The sequence below is a fragment of the Pleurodeles waltl genome, unplaced genomic scaffold (genome assembly GCF_031143425.1).
Source record: "Pleurodeles waltl isolate 20211129_DDA unplaced genomic scaffold, aPleWal1.hap1.20221129 scaffold_492, whole genome shotgun sequence".
In the NCBI taxonomy this organism is placed as follows: Eukaryota; Metazoa; Chordata; class Amphibia; order Caudata; family Salamandridae; genus Pleurodeles; species Pleurodeles waltl.
Genome location: NW_027150200.1, coordinates 1 through 25,796, shown reverse-complemented (window position 1 = coordinate 25,796; position 25,796 = coordinate 1). Strand labels below are relative to the sequence as shown.

Here is a 25,796-nt window from a genome sequence, read left to right as displayed (position 1 = left end):
TAAATCCTTGGTTTGGTCAAAGACTGAGCAGCTAGTTCGTCAGGCAAGTTTCTTTTTTGGAGTCAGCTTCCGGTGACGTTTTATTTAATTAATAAAACCTTTCATCAACCTAATTGACATACCATCAGTACAAGACAGTACGTGTTTTCTATCTTTCTTTGAAAATGGATTCCACCTCTCTTGCCTTCAGCTTTGACTTCCATTATTTGCCGTTTCTATCTCGATTTTAGGGTAAACTGTAGCCTGCATCATTTTCCATCTAACCTTGGACCAAAGTGTCAGATGATATAGCTTGCTTCCTCATGCCACACATTTCTGTGTATTAGATTGCTAGCCTATTTAGCGTTTAGAAAAAAAGAAATACCTAGCTTGCGCAATAAAAAATTAATTGACTAATTGTGCCCAGTTAGCTGCAGAAGGATACAGCATACTTTAACACATAGATGTACCCTCCTAGTGATTGATCAGATGCCCACTTGTTGCCTACAATGATTAAGAATCATCAGGAAGGTATTCTTTGACAACTGGCCGAAATAGCTCAGTTGGGAGAGCGTTAGACTGAAGATCTAAAGGTCCCTGGTTCAATCCCGGGTTTCGGCAAGGACTGAGCACCAAGCTAATTAGGTGTAGTTCTCTCTTGGAGTCAGCTCCAGTAGACATTTTAGTTCTTAGATGAAACCTTTCAATAACCTGATCGACATACCATCAGTAGAGCACAGCACTTGCGTTCTATCTTCCTTTCAAAATGGCTTCCACCTCTCTTGCCTTCAGCTTTGACTTCCATTATTTCCAGTTTCTATCTTGATTTTAATGTAAAGCTTAGGCTGCATCATCTTCTATTTTCCCATGAACCAAGCTGTCAGATGATATAGCTTGCTTACTCATCCCACACATTTGTGTGCCTATTCAGAGTTTGGAATAAAAGAAGTACCTAGGTTGCGCACCAAAAAAGTAAATGAGTAAATGCACCCAGTTAGCTGCAGAAGGATACCGGAAGTTTAAGACATAGCTGTACCCTCAAAGTGAATGATTTCGAGGTGTATGTCTTGTCTACAATGATTAAGAAGAAAACGGAGGGACCTGTGAAATAACTGGCTGAAATAGCTCAGTTGGGAGAGCGTTAGACTGAGGATCTAAAGGTCCCTGGTTCAATCCCGGGTTTCGGCAAAGACTCAGAAGACAGCTTGTTAGGCGTGTTTCTTTCTTGGATTCAGCTTCTGGTGACGTTTTATTTAATTGATAAAACCTTTCATCAACCTAATTGACATACCATCAGTACAAGACAGTACTTGTTTTCTATCTTCCTTTCAAAATGGATTCCACCTCTCTTGCCTTCAGCTTTGACTTCCATTATTTACTGTTTCTGTCTTGATTTTTAGGTAACCCGCAGTCTGCATCAGTCTCCATCTTCCCTTGAACCAAAGTGTCGGATGAAATAGCTTGCTTACTCATGCCACACATTTCTGTGCATTAGATTGCTAGCCTATTTAGAGCTTAGAAAAAAAGAAATACCTAGCTTGCACAATAAAAAACGAATTCCCTAATTACACCCAGTTAACTGGAGAAGGATACAGCAAAGTTTAAGACATAGCTGTACCCTCACAGTGAATGATTTAGACTTCTGTGTCTTGTCTACAATGATTAAAAATGATACGGAAAGCTTTTCATGACACCTGGTTTAAATATCTCAGTTGGGAGAATGTTAGACTAAAGATAAAAAAAGGTCCTTGGTTCAATCCTAGGTTGTGCCAAAGACCAAGCACTCAGCTTGTTAGGCATGTTTCTTTCTTGGAGTCACTCTCAAGGGACATTTTATTTCATTGATAAAAACTTGCATCAACCTGATCGACATGCCATCGGTACAAAAGAGCACTTATTTTCTATCTTCCTTTCAAAATGGCTTCCACCTCTCTTGCCTTCAGCTTTGACTTCCATTATTTCCCGTTTCTATCTTGATTTTGATGTAAACCGTAGGCGGCGTCATCTTCCATTTTCCCATGAGCCAAACTGTCAGATGATATAGCTTGCTTAGTCATGCCACACATTTCTGTTTATGAGAATGGTAGCCTATTCAGAGTTTAGAAAAAAAGAAGTACCTAGCTCGCGTAGCAAAAAAGTAAAGGAGTAATTGCCCCCAGTTAGCTACAGAAGGATACAGCAAAGTGTAACACATAGCTGTACCCTCACAGTGAATGATTGCGACTTATATTTCTTGTCTACAATGATTAATAATAATAAGGAAGGCACTGTGAAAAAACGGGCTGAAAGAGCTCAGTTGCGAGGACGTCAAACTTTAGATCTAAGGGTCCCTGGTTAAATTCTTGGTTTGGTCAAAGACTGAGCAGCTAGTTCGTCAGGCAAGTTTCTTTTTTGGAGTCAGCTTCCGGTGACGTTTTATTTAATTAATAAAACCTTTCATCAACCTAATTGACATACCATCAGTACAAGACAGTACGTGTTTTCTATCTTCCTTTGAAAATGGATTCCACCTCTCTTGCCTTCAGCTTTGACTTCCATTATTTCCCGTTTCTATCTCGATTTTAGGGTAAACTGTAGCCTGCATCATTTTCCATCTAACCTTGGACCAAAGTGTCAGATGATATAGCTTGCTTCCTCATGCCACACATTTCTGTGTATTAGATTGCTAGCCTATTTAGCGTTTAGAAAAAAAGAAATACCTAGCTTGCGCAATAAAAAATGAATTGACTAATTGTGCCCAGTTAGCTGCAGAAGGATACAGCATACTTTAACACATAGATGTACCCTCCTAGTGATTGATCAGATGCCCACTTGTTGCCTACAATGATTAAGAATCATCAGGAAGGTATTCTTTGACAACTGGCCGAAATAGCTCAGTTGGGAGAGCGTTAGACTGAAGATCTAAAGGTCCCTGGTTCAATCCCGGGTTTTGGCAAGGAGTGAGCACCTAGCTAATTAGGTGTAGTTCTCTCTTGGAGTCAGCTTCAGTAGACATTTTAATTCATAGATGAAACCTTTCAATAACCTGATCGACATACCATCAGTAGAGCACAGCACTTGCGTTCTATCTTCCTTTCAAAATGACTTCCACCTCTCTTGCCTTCAGCTTTGACTTCCATTATTTCCAGTTTCTATCTTGATTTTAATGTAAAGCTTAGGCTGCATCATCTTCTATTTTCCCATGAACCAAGCTGTCAGATGATATAGCTTGCTTACTCATCCCACACATTTGTGTGCCTATTCAGAGTTTGGAATAAAAGAAGTACCTAGGTTGCGCACCAAAAAAGTAAATGAGTAAATGCACCCAGTTAGCTGCAGAAGGATACCGGAAGTTTAAGACATAGCTGTACCCTCAAAGTGAATGATTTCGAGGTGTATGTCTTGTCTACAATGATTAAGAAGAAAACGGAGGGACCTGTGAAATAACTGGCCGAAATAGCTCAGTTGGGAGAGTGTTAGACTGAAGATCTAAAGGTCCCTGGTTCAATCCCGGGTTTCGACAAAGACTCAGAAGGCAGCTTGTTAGGCGTGTTTCTTTCTTGGATTCAGCTTCTGGTGACGTTTTATTTAATTGATAAAACCTTTCATCAACCTAATTGACATACCATCAGTACAAGACAGTACGTGTTTTCTATCTTCCTTTGAAAATGGTTTCCACCTCTCTTGCCTTCAGCTTTGACTTCGATTATTTGCCGTTTCTATCTCGATTTTAGGGTAAACTGTAGCCTGCATCATTTTCCATCTAACCTTGGACCAAAGTGTCAGATGATATAGCTTGCTTCCTCATGCCACACATTTCTGTGTATTAGATTGCTAGCCTATTTAGCGTTTAGAAAAAAAGAAATACCTAGCTTGCGCAATAAAAAATAAATTGACTAATTGTGCCCAGTTAGCTGCAGAAGGATACAGCATACTTTAACACATAGATGTACCCTCCTAGTGATTGATCAGATGCCCACTTGTTGCCTACAATGATTAAGAATCATCAGGAAGGTATTCTCTGACAACTGGCCGAAATAGCTCAGTTGGGAGAGCGTTAGACTGAAGATCTAAAGGTCCCTGGTTCAATCCCGGGTTTCGGCAAGGACTGAGCACCTAGCTAATTAGGTGTAGTTCTCTCTTGGAGTCAGCTTCAGTAGACATTTTAGTTCATAGATGAAACCTTTCAATAACCTGATCGACATACCATCAGTAGAGCACAGCACTTGCGTTCTATCTTCCTTTCAAAATGGCTTCCACCTCTGTTGCCTTCAGCTTTGACTTCCATTATTTCCAGTTTGTATCTTGATTTTAATGTAAAGCTTAGGCTGCATCATCTTCTATTTTCCCATGAACCAAGCTGTCAGATGATATAGCTTGCTTACTCATCCCACACATTTGTGTGCCTATTCAGAGTTTGGAATAAAAGAAGTACCTAGGTTGCGCACCAAAAAAGTAAATGAGTAAATGCACCCAGTTAGCTGCAGAAGGATACCGGAAGTTTAAGACATAGCTGTACCATCAAAGTGAATGATTTGGAGGTGTATGTCTTGTCTACAATGATTAAGAAGAAAACGGAGGGAGCTGTGAAATAACTGGCCGAAATAGCTCAGTTGGGAGAGCGTTAGACTGAAGATCTAAAGGTCCCTGGTTCAATCCCGGGTTTCGGCAAAGACTCAGAAGACAGCTTTTTAGGCGTGTTTCTTTCTTGGATTCAGCTTCTGGTGACGTTTTATTTAATTGATAAAACCTTTCATCAACCTAATTGACATACCATCAGTACAAGACAGTACTTGTTTTCTATCTTCCTTTCAAAATGGATTCCACCTCTCTTGCCTTCAGCTTTGACTTCCATTATTTACTGTTTCTATCTTGATTTTTAGGTAACCCGCAGTCTGCATCAGTCTCCATCTTCCCTTGAACCAAAGTGTCGGATGAAATAGCTTGCTTACTCATGCCACACATTTCTGTGCATTAGATTGCTAGCCTATTTAGAGTTTAGAAAAAAAGAAATACCTAGCTTGCAGAATAAAAAACAAATTCCCTAATTACACCCAGTTAACTGGAGAAGGATACAACAAAGTTTAAGACATAGCTGTACCCTCACAGTGAATGATTTAGACTTCTGTGTCTTGTCTACAATGATTAAAAATGATACGGAAAGCTTTTCATGACACCTGGCTAAAATATCTCAGTTAGGATAATGTTAGACTAAAGATAAAAAAGGTCCTTGGTTCAATCCTGGGTTGTGCCAAAGACCAAGCACTCAGCTTGTTAGGCATGTTTCTTTCTTGGAGTCACTCTCAAGTGACATTTTATTTCATTGATAAAAACTTGCATCAACCTGATCGACATGCCATCGGTACAAAAGAGAACTTATTTTCTATCTTCCTTTCAAAATGGCTTCCACCTCTCTTGCCTTCAGCTTTGACTTCCATTATTTCCCGTTTCTATCTTGATTTTAATGTAAACCGTAGCCGGCGTCATCTTCCATTTTCCCATGAGCCAAACTGTCAAATGATATAGCTTGCTTGGTCATGCCACACATTTCTGTTTATGAGAGTGGTAGCCTATTCAGAGTTTAGAAAAAAAGAAGTACCTACCTCGCGTAGCAAAAAAGTAAAGGAGTAATTGCCCCCAGTTAGCTACAGAAGGATACAGCAAAGTGTAACACATAGCTGTACCCTCACAGTGAATGATTGCGACTTATATTTCTTGTCTACAATGATTAACAATAATAAGGAAGGCACTGTGAAAAAACGGGCTGAAAGAGCTCAGTTGCGAGGACGTCAAACTTTAGATCTAAGGGTCCCTGGTTAAATCCTTGGTTTGGTCAAAGACTGAGCAGCTAGTTCGTCAGGCAAGTTTCTTTTTTGGAGTCAGCTTCCGGTGACGTTTTATTTAATTAATAAAACCTTTCATCAACCTAATTGACATACCATCAGTACAAGACAGTACGTGTTTTCTATCTTTCTTTGAAAATGGATTCCACCTCTCTTGCCTTCAGCTTTGACTTCCATTATTTGCCGTTTCTATCTCGATTTTAGGGTAAACTGTAGCCTGCATCATTTTCCATCTAACCTTGGACCAAAGTGTCAGATGATATAGCTTGCTTCCTCATGCCACACATTTCTGTGTATTAGATTGCTAGCCTATTTAGCGTTTAGAAAAAAAGAAATACCTAGCTTGCGCAATAAAAAATAAATTGACTAATTGTGCCCAGTTAGCTGCAGAAGGATACAGCATACTTTAACACATAGATGTACCCTCCTAGTGATTGATCAGATGCCCACTTGTTGCCTGCAATGATTAAGAATCATCAGGAAGGTATTCTCTGACAACTGGCCGAAATAGCTCATTTGGGAGAGCGTTAAACTGAAGATCTAAAGCTCTCTGGTTCAATCCCGGGTTTTGGCAAGGACTGAGCACCTAGCTAATTAGGGGTAGTTCTCTCTTGGAGTCAGCTTCAGTAGACATTTTAGTTCATAGATGAAACCTTTTAATAACCTGTTCGACATACCATCAGTAGAGCACAGCACTTGCGTTCTATCTTCCTTTCAAAATGGCTTCCACCTCTCTTGCCTTCAGCTTTGACTTCCATTATTTCCAGTTTCTATCTTGATTTTAATGTAAAGCTTAGGCTGCATCATCTTCCATTTTCCCATGAACCAAGCTGTCAGATGATATAGCTTGCTTACTCATCCCACACATTTGTGTGCCTATTCAGAGTTTGGAATAAAAGAAGTACCTAGGTTGCGCACCAAAAAAGTAAATGAGTAATTGCACCCAGTTAGCTGCAGAAGGATACCGGAAGTTTAAGACATAGCTGTACCCTCAAAGTGAATGATTTCGAGGTGTATGTCTTGTCTACAATGATTAAGAAGAATACGGAGGGACCTGTGAAATAAGTGGCCGAAATAGCTCAGTTGGGAGAGCGTTAGACTGAAGATCTAAAGGTCCCTGGTTCAATCCCGGGTTTCGGCAAAGACTCAGAAGACAGCTTGTTAGGCGTGTTTCTTTCTTGGATTCAGCTTCTGGTGACGTTTTATTTAATTGATAAAACCTTTCATCAACCTAATTGACATACCATCAGTACAAGACAGTACTTGTTTTCTATCTTCCTTTCAAAATGGATTCCACCTCTCTTGCCTTCAGCTTTGACTTCCATTATTTACTGTTTCTATCTTGATTTTTAGGTAACCCGCAGTCTGCATCAGTCTCCATCTTCCCTTGAACCAAAGTGTCGGATGAAATAGCTTGCTTACTCATGCCACACATTTCTGTGCATTAGATTGCTAGCCTATTTAGAGTTTAGAAAAAAAGAAATACCTAGCTTGCAGAATAAAAAACAAATTCCCTAATTACACCCAGTTAACTGGAGAAGGATACAACAAAGTTTAAGACATAGCTGTACCCTCACAGTGAATGATTTAGACTTCTGTGTCTTGTCTACAATGATTAAAAATGATACGGAAAGCTTTTCATGACACCTGGCTAAAATATCTCAGTTAGGATAATGTTAGACTAAAGATAAAAAAGGTCCTTGGTTCAATCCTGGGTTGTGCCAAAGACCAAGCACTCAGCTTGTTAGGCATGTTTCTTTCTTGGAGTCACTCTCAAGTGACATTTTATTTCATTGATAAAAACTTGCATCAACCTGATCGACATGCCATCGGTACAAAAGAGAACTTATTTTCTATCTTCCTTTCAAAATGGCTTCCACCTCTCTTGCCTTCAGCTTTGACTTCCATTATTTCCCGTTTCTATCTTGATTTTAATGTAAACCCTAGCCGGCGTCATCTTCCATTTTCCCATGAGCCAAACTGTCAGATGATATAGCTTGCTTGGTCATGCCACACATTTCTGTTTATGAGAGTGGTAGCCTATTCAGAGTTTAGAAAAAAAGAAGTACCTACCTCGCGTAGCAAAAAAGTAAAGGAGTAATTGCCCCTAGTTAGCTACAGAAGGATACAGCAAAGTGTAACACATAGCTGTACTCTCACAGTGAATGATTGCGACTTATATTTCTTGTCTACAATGATTAACAATAATAAGGAAGGCACTGTGAAAAAACGGGCTGAAAGAGCTCAGTTGCGAGGACGTCAAACTTTAGATCTAAGGGTCCCTGGTTAAATCCTTGGTTTGGTCAAAGACTGAGCAGCTAGTTCGTCAGGCAAGTTTCTTTTTTGGAGTCAGCTTCCGGTGACGTTTTATTTAATTAATAAAACCTTTCATCAACCTAATTGACATACCATCAGTACAAGACAGTACGTGTTTTCTATCTTTCTTTGAAAATGGATTCCACCTCTCTTGCCTTCAGCTTTGACTTCCATTATTTGCCGTTTCTATCTCGATTTTAGGGTAAACTGTAGCCTGCATCATTTTCCATCTAACCTTGGACCAAAGTGTCAGATGATATAGTTTGCTTCCTCATGCCACACATTTCTGTGTATTAGATTGCTAGCCTATTTAGCGTTTAGAAAAAAAGAAATACCTAGCTTGCGCAATAAAAAATAAATTGACTAATTGTGCCCAGTTAGCTGCAGAAGGATACAGCATACTTTAACACATAGATGTACCCTCCTAGTGATTGATCAGATGCCCACTTGTTGCCTGCAATGATTAAGAATCATCAGGAAGGTATTCTCTGACAACTGGCCGAAATAGCTCATTTGGGAGAGCGTTAAACTGAAGATCTAAAGCTCTCTGGTTCTATCCCGGGTTTTGGCAAGGACTGAGCACCTAGCTAATTAGGTGTAGTTCTCTCTTGGAGTCAGCTTCAGTAGACATTTTAGTTCATAGATGAAACCTTTTAATAACCTGTTCGACATACCATCAGTAGAGCACAGCACTTGCGTTCTATCTTCCTTTCAAAATGGCTTCCACCTCTCTTGCCTTCAGCTTTGACTTCCATTATTTCCAGTTTCTATCTTGATTTTAATGTAAACCTTAGGCTGCATCATCTTACATTTTCCCATGAACCAAGCTGTCAGATGATATAGCTTGCTTACTCATCCCACACATTTGTGTGCCTATTCAGAGTTTGGAATAAAAGAAGTACCTAGGTTGCGCACCAAAAAAGTAAATGAGTAATTGCACCCAGTTAGCTGCAGAAGGATACCGGAAGTTTAAGACATAGCTGTACCCTCAAAGTGAATGATTTCGAGGTGTATGTCTTGTCTACAATGATTAAGAAGAATACGGAGGGACCTGTGAAATAAGTGGCCGAAATAGCTCAGTTGGGAGAGCGTTAGATTGAAGATCTAAAGGTCCCTGGTTCAATCCCGGGTTTTGGCAAGGACTGAGCACCTAGCTAATTAGGTGTAGTTCTCTCTTGGAGTCAGCTTCAGTAGACATTTTAGTTCATAGATGAAACCTTTTAATAACCTGATCAACATACCATCAGTAGAGCACAGCACTTGCGTTCTATCTTCCTTTCAAAATGGCTTCCACCTCTGTTGCCTTCAGCTTTGACTTCCATTATTTCCAGTTTCTATCTTGATTTTAATTTAAAGCTTAGGCTGCATCATCTTCCATTTTCCCATGAACCAAGCTGTCAGATGATATAGCTTGCTTACTCATCCCACACATTTGTGTGCCTATTCAGAGTTTGGAATAAAAGAAGTACCTAGGTTGCGCACCAAAAAAGTAAATGAGTAATTGCACCCAGTTAGCTGCAGAAGGATACCGGAAGTTTAAGACATAGCTGTACCCTCAAAGTGAATGATTTCGGGGTGTATGTCTTGTCTACAATGATTAAGAAAAATACGGAGGGACCTGCGCAATAAGTGGCCGAAATAGCTCAGTTGGGAGAGCGTTAGACTGAAGATCTAAAGGTCCCTGGTTCAATCCCGGGTTTCGGCAAAGACTCAGAAGACAGCTTGTTAGGCGTGTTTCTTTCTTGGAGTCAGCTTCCGGGGACGTTTTATTTAATTAATAAAACCTTTCATCAACCTAATTGACATACCATCAGTACAAGACAGTACTTGTTTTCTAACTTCTTTTCAAAATGGATTCCACCTCTCTTGCCTTCAGCTTTGACTTCCATTATTTGCCGTTTCTATCTCGATTTTAGGGTAAACTGTAGCCTGCATCATTTTCCATCTAACTTTGGACCAAAGTGTCAGATGATATAGCTTGCTTCCTCATGCCACACATTTCTGTGTATTAGATTGCTAGCCTATTTAGCGTTTAGAAAAAAAGAAATACCTAGCTTGCGCAATAAAAAATAAATTGACTAATTGTGCCCAGTTAGCTGCAGAAGGATACAGCATACTTTAACACATAGATGTACCCTCCTAGTGATTGATCAGATGCCCACTTGTTGCCTGCAATGATTAAGAATCATCAGGAAGGTATTCTCTGACAACTGGCCGAAATAGCTCATTTGGGAGAGCGTTAAACTGAAGATCTAAAGCTCTCTGGTTCAATCCCGGGTTTTGGCAAGGACTGAGCACCTAGCTAATTAGGTGTAGTTCTCTCTTGGAGTCAGCTTCAGTAGACATTTTAGTTCATAGATGAAACCTTTTAATAACCTGTTCGACATACCATCAGTAGAGCACAGCACTTGCGTTCTATCTTCCTTTCAAAATGGCTTCCACCTCTCTTGCCTTCAGCTTTGACTTCCATTATTTCCAGTTTCTATCTTGATTTTAATGTAAAGCTTAGGCTGCATCATCTTCCATTTTCCCATGAACCAAGCTGTCAGATGATATAGCTTGCTTACTCATCCCACACATTTGTGTGCCTATTCAGAGTTTGGAATAAAAGAAGTACCTAGGTTGCGCACCAAAAAAGTAAATGAGTAATTGCACCCAGTTAGCTGCAGAAGGATACCGGAAGTTTAAGACATAGCTGTACCCTCAAAGTGAATGATTTCGAGGTGTATGTCTTGTCTACAATGCTTAAGAAGAAAACGGAGGGACCTGTGAAATAACTGGCCGAAATAGCTCAGTTGGGAGAGTGTTAGACTGAAGATCTGAAGGTCCCTGGTTCAATCCCGGGTTTCGACAAAGACTCAGAAGACAGCTTGTTAGGCGTGTTTCTTTCTTGGATTCAGCTTCTGGTGACGTTTTATTTAATTGATAAAACCTTTCATCAACCTAATTGACATACCATCAGTACAAGACAGTACTTGTTTTCTATCTTCCTTTCAAAATGGATTCCACCTCTCTTGCCTTCAGCTTTGACTTCCATTATTTACTGTTTCTGTCTTGATTTTTAGGTAACCCGCAGTCTGCATCAGTCTCCATCTTCCCTTGAACCAAAGTGTCGGATGAAATAGCTTGCTTACTCATGCCACACATTTCTGTGCATTAGATTGCTAGCCTATTTAGAGTTTAGAAAAAAAGAAATACCTAGCTTGCACAATAAAAAACGAATTCCCTAATTACACCCAGTTAACTGGAGAAGGATACAGCAAAGTTTAAGACATAGCTGTACCCTCACAGTGAATGATTTAGACTTCTGTGTCTTGTCTACAATGATTAAAAATGATACGGAAAGCTTTTCATGACACCTGGCTAAAATATCTCAGTTGGGAGAATGTTAGACTAAAGATAAAAAAGGTCCTTGGTCCAATCCTGGGTTGTGCCAAAGACCAAGCACTCAGCTTGTTAGGCATGTTTCTTTCTTGGAGTCACTCTCAAGTGACATTTTATTTCATTGATAAAAACTTGCATCAACCTGATCGACATGCCATCGGTACAAAAGAGCACTTATTTTCTATCTTCCTTTCAAAATGGCTTCCACCTCTCTTGCCTTCAGCTTTGACTTCCATTATTTCCCGTTTCTATCTTGATTTTGATGTAAACCGTAGGCGGCGTCATCTTCCATTTTCCCATGAGCCAAACTGTCAGATGATATAGCTTGCTTAGTCATGCCACACATTTCTGTTTATGAGAGTGGTAGCCTATTCAGAGTTTAGAAAAAAAGAAGTACCTAGCTCGCGTAGCAAAAAAGTAAAGGAGTAATTGCCCCCAGTTAGCTACAGAAGGATACAGCAAAGTGTAACACATAGCTGTACCCTCACAGTGAATGATTGCGACTTATATTTCTTGTCTACAATGATTAATAATAATAAGGAAGGCACTGTGAAAAAACGGGCTGAAAGAGCTCAGTTGCGAGGACGTCAAACTTTAGATCTAAGGGTCCCTGGTTAAATTCTTGGTTTGGTCAAAGACTGAGCAGCTAGTTCGTCAGGCAAGTTTCTTTTTTGGAGTCAGCTTCCGGTGACGTTTTATTTAATTAATAAAACCTTTCATCAACCTAATTGACATACCATCAGTACAAGACAGTACGTGTTTTCTATCTTCCTTTGAAAATGGATTCCACCTCTCTTGCCTTCAGCTTTGACTTCCATTATTTCCCGTTTCTATCTCGATTTTAGGGTAAACTGTAGCCTGCATCATTTTCCATCTAACCTTGGACCAAAGTGTCAGATGATATAGCTTGCTTCCTCATGCCACACATTTCTGTGTATTAGATTGCTAGCCTATTTAGCGTTTAGAAAAAAAGAAATACCTAGCTTGCGCAATAAAAAATAAATTGACTAATTGTGCCCAGTTAGCTGCAGAAGGATACAGCATACTTTAACACATAGATGTACCCTCCTAGTGATTGATCAGATGCCCACTTGTTGCCTACAATGATTAAGAATCATCAGGAAGGTATTCTTTGACAACTGGCCGAAATAGCTCAGTTGGGAGAGCGTTAGACTGAAGATCTAAAGGTCCCTGGTTCAATCCCGGGTTTTGGCAAGGACTGAGCACCTAGCTAATTAGGTGTAGTTCTCTCTTGGAGTCAGCTTCAGTAGACATTTTAGTTCATAGATGAAACCTTTCAATAACCTGATCGACATACCATCAGTAGAGCACAGCACTTGCGTTCTATCTTCCTTTGAAAATGGCTTCCACCTCTCTTGCCTTCAGCTTTGACTTCCATTATTTCCAGTTTCTATCTTGATTTTAATGTAAAGCTTAGGCTGCATCATCTTCTATTTTCCCATGAACCAAGCTGTCAGATGATATAGCTTGCTTACTCAGCCCACACATTTGTGTGCCTATTCAGAGTTTGGAATAAAAGAAGTACCTAGGTTGCGCACCAAAAAAGTAAATGAGTAAATGCACCCAGTTAGCTGCAGAAGGATACCGGAAGTTTAAGACATAGCTGTACCCTCAAAGTGAATGATTTCGAGGTGTATGTCTTGTCTACAATGATTAAGAAGAAAACGGAGGGACCTGTGAAATAACTGGCCGAAATAGCTCAGTTGGGAGAGTGTTAGACTGAAGATCTAAAGGTCCCTGGTTCAATCCCGGGTTTCGACAAAGACTCAGAAGGCAGCTTGTTAGGCGTGTTTCTTTCTTGGATTCAGCTTCTGGTGACGTTTTATTTAATTGATAAAACCTTTCATCAACCTAATTGACATACCATCAGTACAAGACAGTACGTGTTTTCTATCTTCCTTTGAAAATGGTTTCCACCTCTCTTGCCTTCAGCTTTGACTTCGATTATTTGCCGTTTCTATCTCGATTTTAGGGTAAACTGTAGCCTGCATCATTTTCCATCTAACCTTGGACCAAAGTGTCAGATGATATAGCTTGCTTCCTCATGCCACACATTTCTGTGTATTAGATTGCTAGCCTATTTAGCGTTTAGAAAAAAAGAAATACCTAGCTTGCGCAATAAAAAATAAATTGACTAATTGTGCCCAGTTAGCTGCAGAAGGATACAGCATACTTTAACACATAGATGTACCCTCCTAGTGATTGATCAGATGCCCACTTGTTGCCTACAATGATTAAGAATCATCAGGAAGGTATTCTCTGACAACTGGCCGAAATAGCTCAGTTGGGAGAGCGTTAGACTGAAGATCTAAAGGTCCCTGGTTCAATCCCGGGTTTCGGCAAGGACTGAGCACCTAGCTAATTAGGTGTAGTTCTCTCTTGGAGTCAGCTTCAGTAGACATTTTAGTTCATAGATGAAACCTTTCAATAACCTGATCGACATACCATCAGTAGAGCACAGCACTTGCGTTCTATCTTCCTTTCAAAATGGCTTCCACCTCTCTTGCCTTCAGCTTTGACTTCCATTATTTCCAGTTTGTATCTTGATTTTAATGTAAAGCTTAGGCTGCATCATCTTCTATTTTCCCATGAACCAAGCTGTCAGATGATATAGCTTGCTTACTCATCCCACACATTTGTGTGCCTATTCAGAGTTTGGAATAAAAGAAGTACCTAGGTTGCGCACCAAAAAAGTAAATGAGTAAATGCACCCAGTTAGCTGCAGAAGGATACCGGAAGTTTAAGACATAGCTGTACCATCAAAGTGAATGATTTGGAGGTGTATGTCTTGTCTACAATGATTAAGAAGAATACGGAGGGAGCTGAGAAATAACTGGCTGAAATAGCTCAGTTGGGAGAGCGTTAGACTGAAGATCTAAAGGTCCCTGGTTCAATCCCGGGTTTCGGCAAAGACTCAGAAGACAGCCTTTTAGGCGTGTTTCTTTCTTGGATTCAGCTTCTGGTGACGTTTTATTTAATTGATAAAACCTTTCATCAACCTAATTGACATACCATCAGTACAAGACAGTACTTGTTTTCTATCTTCCTTTCAAAATGGATTCCACCTCTCTTGCCTTCAGCTTTGACTTCCATTATTTACTGTTTCTATCTTGATTTTTAGGTAACCCGCAGTCTGCATCAGTCTCCATCTTCCCTTGAACCAAAGTGTCGGATGAAATAGCTTGCTTACTCATGCCACACATTTCTGTGCATTAGATTGCTAGCCTATTTAGAGTTTAGAAAAAAAGAAATACCTAGCTTGCAGAATAAAAAACAAATTCCCTAATTACACCCTATTAACTGGAGAAGGATACAACAAAGTTTAAGACATAGCTGTACCCTCACAGTGAATGATTTAGACTTCTGTGTCTTGTCTACAATGATTAAAAATGATACGGAAAGCTTTTCATGACACCTGGCTAAAATATCTCAGTTAGGATAATGTTAGACTAAAGATAAAAAAGGTCCTTGGTTCAATCCTGGGTTGTGCCAAAGACCAAGCACTCAGCTTGTTAGGCATGTTTCTTTCTTGGAGTCACTCTCAAGTGACATTTTATTTCATTGATAAAAACTTGCATCAACCTGATCGACATGCCATCGGTACAAAAGAGAACTTATTTTCTATCTTCCTTTCAAAATGGCTTCCACCTCTCTTGCCTTCAGCTTTGACTTCCATTATTTCCCGTTTCTATCTTGATTTTAATGTAAACCCTAGCCGGCGTCATCTTCCATTTTCCCATGAGCCAAACTGTCAGATGATATAGCTTGCTTGGTCATGCCACACATTTCTGTTTATGAGAGTGGTAGCCTATTCAGAGTTTAGAAAAAAAGAAGTACCTACCTCGCGTAGCAAAAAAGTAAAGGAGTAATTGCCCCCAGTTAGCTACAGAAGGATACAGCAAAGTGTAACACATAGCTGTACCCTCACAGTGAATGATTGCGACTTATATTTCTTGTCTACAATGATTAACAATAATAAGGAAGGCACTGTGAAAAAACGGGCTGAAAGAGCTCAGTTGCGAGGACGTCAAACTTTAGATCTAAGGGTCCCTGGTTAAATCCTTGGTTTGGTCAAAGACTGAGCAGCTAGTTCGTCAGGCAAGTTTCTTTTTTGGAGTCAGCTTCCGGTGACGTTTTATTTAATTAATAAAACCTTTCATCAACCTAATTGACATACCATCAGTACAAGACAGTACGTGTTTTCTATCTTTCTTTGAAAATGGATTCCACCTCTCTTGCCTTCAGCTTTGACTTCCATTATTTGCCGTTTCTATCTCGATTTTAGGGTAAACTGTAGCCTGCATCATTTTCCATCTAACCTTGGACCAAAGTGTCAGATGATATAGCTTGCTTCCTCATGCCACACATTTCTGTGTATTAGATTGCTAGCCTATTTAGCGTTTAGAAAAAAAGAAATACCTAGCTTGCGCAATAAAAAATAAATTGACTAATTGTGCCCAGTTAGCTGCAGAAGGATACAGCATACTTTAACACATAGACGTACCCTCCTAGTGATTGATCAGATGCCCACTTCTTGCCTGCAATGATTAAGAATCATTAGGAAGGTATTCTCTGACAACTGGCCGAAATAGCTCATTTGGGAGAGCGTTAAACTGAAGATCTAAAGCTCTCTGGTTCAATCCCGGGTTTTGGCAAGGACTGAGCACCTAGCTAATTAGGTGTCGTTCTCTCTTGGAGTCAGCTTCAGTAGACATTTTAGTTCATAGATGAAACCTTTTAATAACCTGTTCGACATACCATCAGTAGAGCACAGCACTTGCGTTCTATCTTCCTTTCAAAATGGCTTCCACCTCTCTTGCCTTCAGATTTGACTTCCATTATTTCCAGTTTCTATCTTGATTTTAATGTAAACCTTAGGCTGCATCATCTTACATTTTCCCATGAACCAAGCTGTCAGATGATATAGCTTGCTTACTCATCCCACACATTTGTGTGCCTATTCAGAGTTTGGAATAAAAGAAGTACCTAGGTTGCGCACCAAAAAAGTAAATGAGTAATTGCACCCAGTTAGCTGCAGAAGGATACCGGAAGTTTAAGACATAGCTGTACCCTCAAAGTGAATGATTTCGAGGTGTATGTCTTGTCTACAATGATTAAGAAGAATACGGAGGGACCTGTGAAATAAGTGGACGAAATAGCTCAGTTGGGAGAGCGTTAGATTGAAGATCTAAAGGTCCCTGGTTCAATCCCGGGTTTTGGCAAGGACTGAGCACCTAGCTAATTAGGTGTAGTTCTCTCTTGGAGTCAGCTTCAGTAGACATTTTAGTTCATAGATGAAACCTTTTAATAACCTGATCAACATACCATCAGTAGAGCACAGCACTTGCGTTCTATATTCCTTTCAAAATGGCTTCCACCTCTGTTGCCTTCAGCTTTGACTTCCATTATTTCCAGTTTCTATCTTGATTTTAATTTAAAGCTTAGGCTGCATCATCTTCCATTTTCCCATGAACCAAGCTGTCAGATGATATAGCTTGCTTACTCATCCCACACATTTGTGTGCCTATTCAGAGTTTGGAATAAAAGAAGTACCTAGGTTGCGCACCAAAAAAGTAAATGAGTAATTGCACCCAGTTAGCTGCAGAAGGATACCGGAAGTTTAAGACATAGCTGTACCCTCAAAGTGAATGATTTCGGGGTGTATGTCTTGTCTACAATGATTAAGAAAAATACGGAGGGACCTGCGCAATAAGTGGCCGAAATAGCTCAGTTGGGAGAGCGTTAGACTGAAGATCTAAAGGTCCCTGGTTCAATCGCGGGTTTCGGCAAGGACTGAGCACCTAGCTAATTAGGTGTAGTTCTCTCTTGGAGTCAGCTTCAGTAGACATTTTAGTTCATAGATGAAACCTTTTAATAACCTGATCGACATACCATCAGTAGAGCACAGCACTTGCGTTCTATCTTCCTTTCAAAATGGCTTCCACCTCTCTTGCCTTCAGCTTTGACTTCCATTATTTCCAGTTTCTATCTTGATTTTAATGTAAAGCTTAGGCTGCATCATCTTCCATTTTCCCATGAACCAAGCTGTCAGATGATATAGCTTGCTTACTCATCCCACACATTTGTGTGCCTATTCAGAGTTTGGAATAAAAAAAAAGTACCTAGGTTGCGCACCAAAAAAGTAAATGAGTAATTTCACCCAGTTAGCTGCAGAAGGATACCGGAAGTTTAAGACATAGCTGTACCCTCAAAGTGAATGATTTCGAGGTGTATGTCTTGTCTACAATGATTAAGAAGAATACAGAGGGACCTGTGAAATAACTGGCCGAAATAGCTCAGTTGGGAGAGCGTTAGACTGAGGATCTAAAGGTCCCTGGTTCAATCCCGGGTTTCGGCAAAACTCAGAAGACAGCTTGATAGGTGTGTTTCTTTCTTGGCTTCTGGTGATGTTTTATTTAATTGATAAAACCTTTCATCAACCTAATTGACATACCATCAGTACAAGACAGTACTTGTTTTCTATCTTCCTTTCAAAATGGATTCCACCTCTCTTGCCTTCAGCTTTGACTTCCATTATTTACTGTTTCTATCTTGATTTTTAGGTAACCCGCAGTCTGCATCAGTCTCCATCTTCCCTTGAACCAAAGTGTCGGATGAAATAGCTTGCTTACTCATGCCACACATTTCTGTGCATTAGATTGCTAGCCTATTTAGAGTTTAGAAAAAAAGAAATACCTAGCTTGCACAATAAAAAACGAATTCCCTAATTACACCCAGTTAACTGGAGAAGGATACAGCAAAGTTTAAGACATAGCTGAACCCTCACAGTGAATGATTTAGACTTCTGTGTCTTGTCTACAATGATTAAAAATGATACTGAAAGGTTTTCATGACACCTGGCTAAAATATCTCAGTTGCGAGAATGTTAGACTAAAGATAAAAAAGGTCCTTGGTTCAATCCTGGGTTGTGCCAAAGACCAAGCACTCAGCTTGTTAGGCATGTTTCTTTCTTGGAGTCACTCTCAAGTGACATTTTATTTCATTGATAAAAACTTGCATCAACCTGATCGACATGCCATCGGTACAAAAGAGCACTTATTTTCTATCTTCCTTTCAAAATGGCTTCCACCTCTCTTGCCTTCAGCTTTGACTTCCATTATTTCCCGTTTGTATCTTGATTTTGATGTAAACCGTAGGCGGCGTCATCTTCCATTTTCCCATGAGCCAAACTGTCAGATGATATAGCTTGCTTAGTCATGCCACACATTTCTGTTTATGAGAGTGGTAGCCTATTCAGAGTTTAGAAAAAAAGAAGTACCTAGCTCGCGTAGCAAAAAAGTAAAGGAGTAATTGCCCCCAGTTAGCTACAGAAGGATACAGCAAAGTGTAACACATAGCTGTACCCTCACAGTGAATGATTGCGACTTATATTTCTTGTCTACAATGATTAACAATAATAAGGAAGGCACTGTGAAAAAACGGGCTGAAAGAGCTCAGTTGCGAGGACGTCAAACTTTAGATCTAAGGGTCCCTGGTTAAATCCTTGGTTTGGTCAAAGACTGAGCAGCTAGTTCGTCATGCAAGTTTCTTTTTTGGAGTCAGCTTCCGGTGACGTTTTATTTAATTAATAAAACCTTTCATCAACCTAATTGACATACCATCAGTACAAGACAGTACGTGTTTTCTATCTTCCTTTGAAAATGGATTCCACCTCTCTTGCCTTCAGCTTTGACTTCCATTATTTGCCGTTTCTATCTCGATTTTAGGGTAAACTGTAGCCTGCATCATTTTCCATCTAACCTTGGACCAAAGTGTCAGATGATATAGCTTGCTTCCTCATGCCACACATTTCTGTGTATTAGATTGCTAGCCTATTTAGCGTTTATAAAAAAAGAAATACCTAGCTTGCGCAATAAAAAATAAATTGACTAATTGTGCCCAGTTAGCTGCAGAAGGATACAGCATACTTTAACACATAGATGTACCCTCCTAGTGATTGATCAGATGCCCACTTGTTGCCTGCAATGATTAAGAATCATCAGGAAGGTATTCTCTGACAACTGGCCGAAATAGCTCATTTGGGAGAGCGTTAAACTGAAGATCTAAAGCTCTCTGGTTCAATCCCGGGTTTTGGCAAGGACTGAGCACCTAGCTAATTAGGTGTAGTTCTCTCTTGGAGTCAGCTTCAGTAGACATTTTAGTTCATAGATGAAACCTTTTAATAACCTGTTCGACATACCATCAGTAGAGCACAGCACTTGCGTTCTATCTTCCTTTCAAAATGGCTTCCACCTCTCTTGCCTTCAGCTTTGACTTCCATTATTTCCAGTTTCTATCTTGATTTTAATGTAAACCTTAGGCTGCATCATCTTCCATTTTCCCATGAACCAAGCTGTCAGATGATATAGCTTGCTTACTCATCCCACACATTTGTGTGCCTATTCAGAGTTTGGAATAAAAGAAGTACCTAGGTTGCGCACCAAAAAAGTAAATGAGTAATTGCACCCAGTTAGCTGCAGAAGGATACCGGAAGTTTAAGACATAGCTGTACCCTCAAAGTGAATGATTTCGAGGTGTATGTCTTGTCTACAATGATTAAGAAGAATACGGAGGGACATGTGAAATAAGTGGCCGAAATAGCTCAGTTGGGAGAGCGTTAGACTGAAGATCTAAAGGTCCCTGGTTCAATCCCGGGTTTCGGCAAAGACTCAGAAGACAGCTTGTTAGGCGTGTTTCTTTCTTGGATTCAGCTTCTGGTGACGTTTTATTTAATTGATAAAACCTTTCATCAACCTAATTGACATACCATCAGTACAAGACAGTACGTGTTTTCTATCTTCCTTTGAAAATGGTTTCCACCTCTCTTGCCTTCAGCTTTGACTTCGATTATTTGCCGTTTCTATCTCGATTTTAGGGTAAACTGTAGCCTGCATCATTTTCCATCTAACCTTGGACCAAAGTGTCAGATGATATAGCTTGCTTCCTCATGCCACACATTTCTGTGTATTAGATTGCTAGCCTATTTAGCGTTTAGAAAAAAAGAAATACCTAGCTTGCGCAATAAAAAATAAATTGACTAATTGTGCCCAGTTAGCTGCAGAAGGATACAGCATACTTTAACACATAGATGTACCCTCCTAGTGATTGATCAGATGCCCACTTGTTGCCTACAATGATTAAGAATCATCAGGAAGGTATTCTCTGACAACTGGCCGAAATAGCTCAGTTGGGAGAGCGTTAGACTGAAGATCTAAAGGTCCCTGGTTCAATCCCGGGTTTCGGCAAGGACTGAGCACCTAGCTAATTAGGTGTAGTTCTCTCTTGGAGTCAGCTTCAGTAGACATTTTAGTTCATAGATGAAACCTTTCAATAACCTGATCGACATACCATCAGTAGAGCACAGCACTTGCGTTCTATCTTCCTTTGAAAATGGCTTCCACCTCTCTTGCCTTCAGCTTTGACTTCCATTATTTCCAGTTTCTATCTTGATTTTAATGTAAAGCTTAGGCTGCATCATCTTCTATTTTCCCATGAACCAAGCTGTCAGATGATATAGCTTGCTTACTCATCCCACACATTTGTGTGCCTATTCAGAGTTTGGAATAAAAGAAGTACCTAGGTTGCGCACCAAAAAAGTAAATGAGTAAATGCACCCAGTTAGCTGCAGAAGGATACCGGAAGTTTAAGACATAGCTGTACCCTCAAAGTGAATGATTTCGAGGTGTATGTCTTGTCTACAATGATTAAGAAGAAAACGGAGGGACCTGTGAAATAACTGGCCGAAATAGCTCAGTTGGGAGAGTGTTAGACTGAAGATCTAAAGGTCCCTGGTTTAATCCCGGGTTTCGACAAAGACTCAGAAGGCAGCTTGTTAGGCGTGTTTCTTTCTTGGATTCAGCTTCTGGTGACGTTTTATTTAATTGATAAAACCTTTCATCAACCTAATTGACATACCATCAGTACAAGACAGTACGTGTTTTCTATCTTCCTTTGAAAATGGTTTCCACCTCTCTTGCCTTCAGCTTTGACTTCGATTATTTGCCGTTTCTATCTCGATTTTAGGGTAAACTGTAGCCTGCATCATTTTCCATCTAACCTTGGACCAAAGTGTCAGATGATATAGCTTGCTTCCTCATGCCACACATTTCTGTGTATTAGATTGCTAGCCTATTTAGCGTTTAGAAAAAAAGAAATACCTAGCTTGCGCAATAAAAAATAAATTGACTAATTGTGCCCAGTTAGCTGCAGAAGGATACAGCATACTTTAACACATAGATGTACCCTCCTAGTGATTGATCAGATGCCCACTTGTTGCCTACAATGATTAAGAATCATCAGGAAGGTATTCTCTGACAACTGGCCGAAATAGCTCAGTTGGGAGAGCGTTAGACTGAAGATCTAAAGGTCCCTGGTTCAATCCCGGGTTTCGGCAAGGACTGAGCACCTAGCTAATTAGGTGTAGTTCTCTCTTGGAGTCAGCTTCAGTAGACATATTAGTTCATAGATGAAACCTTTCAATAACCTGATCGACATACCATCAGTAGAGCACAGCACTTGCGTTCTATCTTCCTTTCAAAATGGCTTCCACCTCTCTTGCCTTCAGCTTTGACTTCCATTATTTCCAGTTTGTATCTTGATTTTAATGTAAAGCTTAGGCTGCATCATCTTCTATTTTCCCATGAACCAAGCTGTCAGATGATATAGCTTGCTTACTCATCCCACACATTTGTGTGCCTATTCAGAGTTTGGAATAAAAGAAGTACCTAGGTTGCGCACCAAAAAAGTAAATGAGTAAATGCACCCAGTTAGCTGCAGAAGGATACCGGAAGTTTAAGACATAGCTGTACCATCAAAGTGAATGATTTGGAGGTGTATGTCTTGTCTACAATGATTAAGAAGAATACGGAGGGAGCTGAGAAATAACTGGCCGAAATAGCTCAGTTGGGAGAGCGTTAGACTGAAGATCTAAAGGTCCCTGGTTCAATCCCGGGTTTCGGCAAAGACTCAGAAGACAGCCTTTTAGGCGTGTTTCTTTCTTGGATTCAGCTTCTGGTGACGTTTTATTTAATTGATAAAACCTTTCATCAACCTAATTGACATACCATCAGTACAAGACAGTACTTGTTTTCTATCTTCCTTTCAAAATGGATTCCACCTCTCTTGCCTTCAGCTTTGACTTCCATTATTTACTGTTTCTATCTTGATTTTTAGGTAACCCGCAGTCTGCATCAGTCTCCATCTTCCCTTGAACCAAAGTGTCGGATGAAATAGCTTGCTTACTCATGCCACACATTTCTGTGCATTAGATTGCTAGCCTATTTAGAGTTTAGAAAAAAAGAAATACCTAGCTTGCAGAATAAAAAACAAATTCCCTAATTACACCCTATTAACTGGAGAAGGATACAACAAAGTTTAAGACATAGCTGTACCCTCACAGTGAATGATTTAGACTTCTGTGTCTTGTCTACAATGATTAAAAATGATACGGAAAGCTTTTCATGACACCTGGCTAAAATATCTCAGTTAGGATAATGTTAGACTAAAGATAAAAAAGGTCCTTGGTTCAATCCTGGGTTGTGCCAAAGACCAAGCACTCAGCTTGTTAGGCATGTTTCTTTCTTGGAGTCACTCTCAAGTGACATTTTATTTCATTGATAAAAACTTGCATCAACCTGATCGACATGCCATCGGTACAAAAGAGAACTTATTTTCTATCTTCCTTTCAAAATGGCTTCCACCTCTCTTGCCTTCAGCTTTGACTTCCATTATTTCCCGTTTCTATCTTGATTTTAATGTAAACCCTAGCCGGCGTCATCTTCCATTTTCCCATGAGCCAAACTGTCAGATGATATAGCTTGCTTGGTCATGCCACACATTTCTGTTTATGAGAGTGGTAGCCTATTCAGAGTTTAGAAAAAAAGAAGTACCTACCTCGCGTAGCAAAAAAGTAAAGGAGTAATTGCCCCCAGTTAGCTACAGAAGGATACAGCAAAGTGTAACACATAGCTGTACCCTCACAGTGAATGATTGCGACTTATATTTCTTGTCTACAATGATTAACAATAATAAGGAAGGCACTGTGAAAAAACGGGCTGAAAGAGCTCAGTTGCGAGGACGTCAAACTTTAGATCTAAGGGTCCCTGGTTAAATCCTTGGTTTGGTCAAAGACTGAGCAGCTAGTTCGTCAGGCAAGTTTCTTTTTTGGAGTCAGCTTCCGGTGACGTTTTATTTAATTAATAAAACCTTTCATCAACCTAATTGACATACCATCAGTACAAGACAGTACGTGTTTTCTATCTTTCTTTGAAAATGGATTCCACCTCTCTTGCCTTCAGCTTTGACTTCCATTATTTGCCGTTTCTATCTCGATTTTAGGGTAAACTGTAGCCTGCATCATTTTCCATCTAACCTTGGACCAAAGTGTCAGATGATATAGCTTGCTTCCTCATGCCACACATTTCTGTGTATTAGATTGCTAGCCTATTTAGCGTTTAGAAAAAAAGAAATACCTAGCTTGCGCAATAAAAAATAAATTGACTAATTGTGCCCAGTTAGCTGCAGAAGGATACAGCATACTTTAACACATAGACGTACCCTCCTAGTGATTGATCAGATGCCCACTTCTTGCCTGCAATGATTAAGAATCATCAGGAAGGTATTCTCTGACAACTGGCCGAAATAGCTCATTTGGGAGAGCGTTAAACTGAAGATCTAAAGCTCTCTGGTTCAATCCCGGGTTTTGGCAAGGACTGAGCACCTAGCTAATTAGGTGTCGTTCTCTCTTGGAGTCAGCTTCAGTAGACATTTTAGTTCATAGATGAAACCTTTTAATAACCTGTTCGACATACCATCAGTAGAGCACAGCACTTGCGTTCTATCTTCCTTTCAAAATGGCTTCCACCTCTCTTGCCTTCAGATTTGACTTCCATTATTTCCAGTTTCTATCTTGATTTTAATGTAAACCTTAGGCTGCATCATCTTACATTTTCCCATGAACCAAGCTGTCAGATGATATAGCTTGCTTACTCATCCCACACATTTGTGTGCCTATTCAGAGTTTGGAATAAAAGAAGTACCTAGGTTGCGCACCAAAAAAGTAAATGAGTAATTGCACCCAGTTAGCTGCAGAAGGATACCGGAAGTTTAAGACATAGCTGTACCCTCAAAGTGAATGATTTCGAGGTGTATGTCTTGTCTACAATGATTAAGAAGAATACGGAGGGACCTGTGAAATAAGTGGACGAAATAGCTCAGTTGGGAGAGCGTTAGATTGAAGATCTAAAGGTCCCTGGTTCAATCCCGGGTTTTGGCAAGGACTGAGCACCTAGCTAATTAGGTGTAGTTCTCTCTTGGAGTCAGCTTCAGTAGACATTTTAGTTCATAGATGAAACCTTTTAATAACCTGATCAACATACCATCAGTAGAGCACAGCACTTGCGTTCTATATTCCTTTCAAAATGGCTTCCACCTCTGTTGCCTTCAGCTTTGACTTCCATTATTTCCAGTTTCTATCTTGATTTTAATTTAAAGCTTAGGCTGCATCATCTTCCATTTTCCCATGAACCAAGCTGTCAGATGATATAGCTTGCTTACTCATCCCACACATTTGTGTGCCTATTCAGAGTTTGGAATAAAAGAAGTACCTAGGTTGCGCACCAAAAAAGTAAATGAGTAATTGCACCCAGTTAGCTGCAGAAGGATACCGGAAGTTTAAGACATAGCTGTACCCTCAAAGTGAATGATTTCGGGGTGTATGTCTTGTCTACAATGATTAAGAAAAATACGGAGGGACCTGCGCAATAAGTGGCCGAAATAGCTCAGTTGGGAGAGCGTTAGACTGAAGATCTAAAGGTCCCTGGTTCAATCGCGGGTTTCGGCAAGGACTGAGCACCTAGCTAATTAGGTGTAGTTCTCTCTTGGAGTCAGCTTCAGTAGACATTTTAGTTCATAGATGAAACCTTTTAATAACCTGATCGACATACCATCAGTAGAGCACAGCACTTGCGTTCTATCTTCCTTTCAAAATGGCTTCCACCTCTCTTGCCTTCAGCTTTGACTTCCATTATTTCCAGTTTCTATCTTGATTTTAATGTAAAGCTTAGGCTGCATCATCTTCCATTTTCCCATGAACCAAGCTGTCAGATGATATAGCTTGCTTACTCATCCCACACATTTGTGTGCCTATTCAGAGTTTGGAATAAAAAAAAAGTACCTAGGTTGCGCACCAAAAAAGTAAATGAGTAATTTCACCCAGTTAGCTGCAGAAGGATACCGGAAGTTTAAGACATAGCTGTACCCTCAAAGTGAATGATT

At 39.9% G+C, this 25,796-nt stretch overlaps 15 non-coding genes across 15 annotated transcripts; all 15 read left to right on the top strand.

Moving 5' to 3' along the window:
- Nucleotides 1-527: 527 nt before the first annotated feature.
- On the top strand, nucleotides 528-600 carry TRNAF-GAA (transfer RNA phenylalanine (anticodon GAA)). Its single transcript has one exon. It is a non-coding gene; the product is annotated as a tRNA-Phe (tRNA).
- A 494-nt stretch (nucleotides 601-1,094) lies between these two features.
- On the top strand, nucleotides 1,095-1,167 carry TRNAL-GAG (transfer RNA leucine (anticodon GAG)). The gene has a single exon. It is a non-coding gene; the product is annotated as a tRNA-Leu (tRNA).
- Nucleotides 1,168-2,841: 1,674 nt separating this feature from the next.
- On the top strand, nucleotides 2,842-2,914 carry TRNAF-GAA (transfer RNA phenylalanine (anticodon GAA)). The gene has a single exon. It is a non-coding gene; the product is annotated as a tRNA-Phe (tRNA).
- A 1,075-nt stretch (nucleotides 2,915-3,989) lies between these two features.
- Nucleotides 3,990-4,062, top strand: TRNAF-GAA (transfer RNA phenylalanine (anticodon GAA)). The gene has a single exon. It is a non-coding gene; the product is annotated as a tRNA-Phe (tRNA).
- A 494-nt stretch (nucleotides 4,063-4,556) lies between these two features.
- Nucleotides 4,557-4,629, top strand: TRNAF-GAA (transfer RNA phenylalanine (anticodon GAA)). Its single transcript has one exon. It is a non-coding gene; the product is annotated as a tRNA-Phe (tRNA).
- A 2,240-nt stretch (nucleotides 4,630-6,869) lies between these two features.
- Nucleotides 6,870-6,942, top strand: TRNAF-GAA (transfer RNA phenylalanine (anticodon GAA)). Its single transcript has one exon. It is a non-coding gene; the product is annotated as a tRNA-Phe (tRNA).
- Nucleotides 6,943-9,182: 2,240 nt separating this feature from the next.
- TRNAF-GAA (transfer RNA phenylalanine (anticodon GAA)) lies at nucleotides 9,183-9,255 on the top strand. The gene has a single exon. It is a non-coding gene; the product is annotated as a tRNA-Phe (tRNA).
- A 494-nt stretch (nucleotides 9,256-9,749) lies between these two features.
- TRNAF-GAA (transfer RNA phenylalanine (anticodon GAA)) lies at nucleotides 9,750-9,822 on the top strand. Its single transcript has one exon. It is a non-coding gene; the product is annotated as a tRNA-Phe (tRNA).
- A 2,821-nt stretch (nucleotides 9,823-12,643) lies between these two features.
- On the top strand, nucleotides 12,644-12,716 carry TRNAF-GAA (transfer RNA phenylalanine (anticodon GAA)). The gene has a single exon. It is a non-coding gene; the product is annotated as a tRNA-Phe (tRNA).
- A 1,075-nt stretch (nucleotides 12,717-13,791) lies between these two features.
- Nucleotides 13,792-13,864, top strand: TRNAF-GAA (transfer RNA phenylalanine (anticodon GAA)). Its single transcript has one exon. It is a non-coding gene; the product is annotated as a tRNA-Phe (tRNA).
- Nucleotides 13,865-17,807: 3,943 nt separating this feature from the next.
- TRNAL-GAG (transfer RNA leucine (anticodon GAG)) lies at nucleotides 17,808-17,880 on the top strand. Its single transcript has one exon. It is a non-coding gene; the product is annotated as a tRNA-Leu (tRNA).
- Nucleotides 17,881-20,113: 2,233 nt separating this feature from the next.
- Nucleotides 20,114-20,186, top strand: TRNAF-GAA (transfer RNA phenylalanine (anticodon GAA)). The gene has a single exon. It is a non-coding gene; the product is annotated as a tRNA-Phe (tRNA).
- A 508-nt stretch (nucleotides 20,187-20,694) lies between these two features.
- TRNAF-GAA (transfer RNA phenylalanine (anticodon GAA)) lies at nucleotides 20,695-20,767 on the top strand. Its single transcript has one exon. It is a non-coding gene; the product is annotated as a tRNA-Phe (tRNA).
- A 1,075-nt stretch (nucleotides 20,768-21,842) lies between these two features.
- TRNAF-GAA (transfer RNA phenylalanine (anticodon GAA)) lies at nucleotides 21,843-21,915 on the top strand. Its single transcript has one exon. It is a non-coding gene; the product is annotated as a tRNA-Phe (tRNA).
- Nucleotides 21,916-22,409: 494 nt separating this feature from the next.
- Nucleotides 22,410-22,482, top strand: TRNAF-GAA (transfer RNA phenylalanine (anticodon GAA)). The gene has a single exon. It is a non-coding gene; the product is annotated as a tRNA-Phe (tRNA).
- Nucleotides 22,483-25,796: the final 3,314 nt, after the last annotated feature.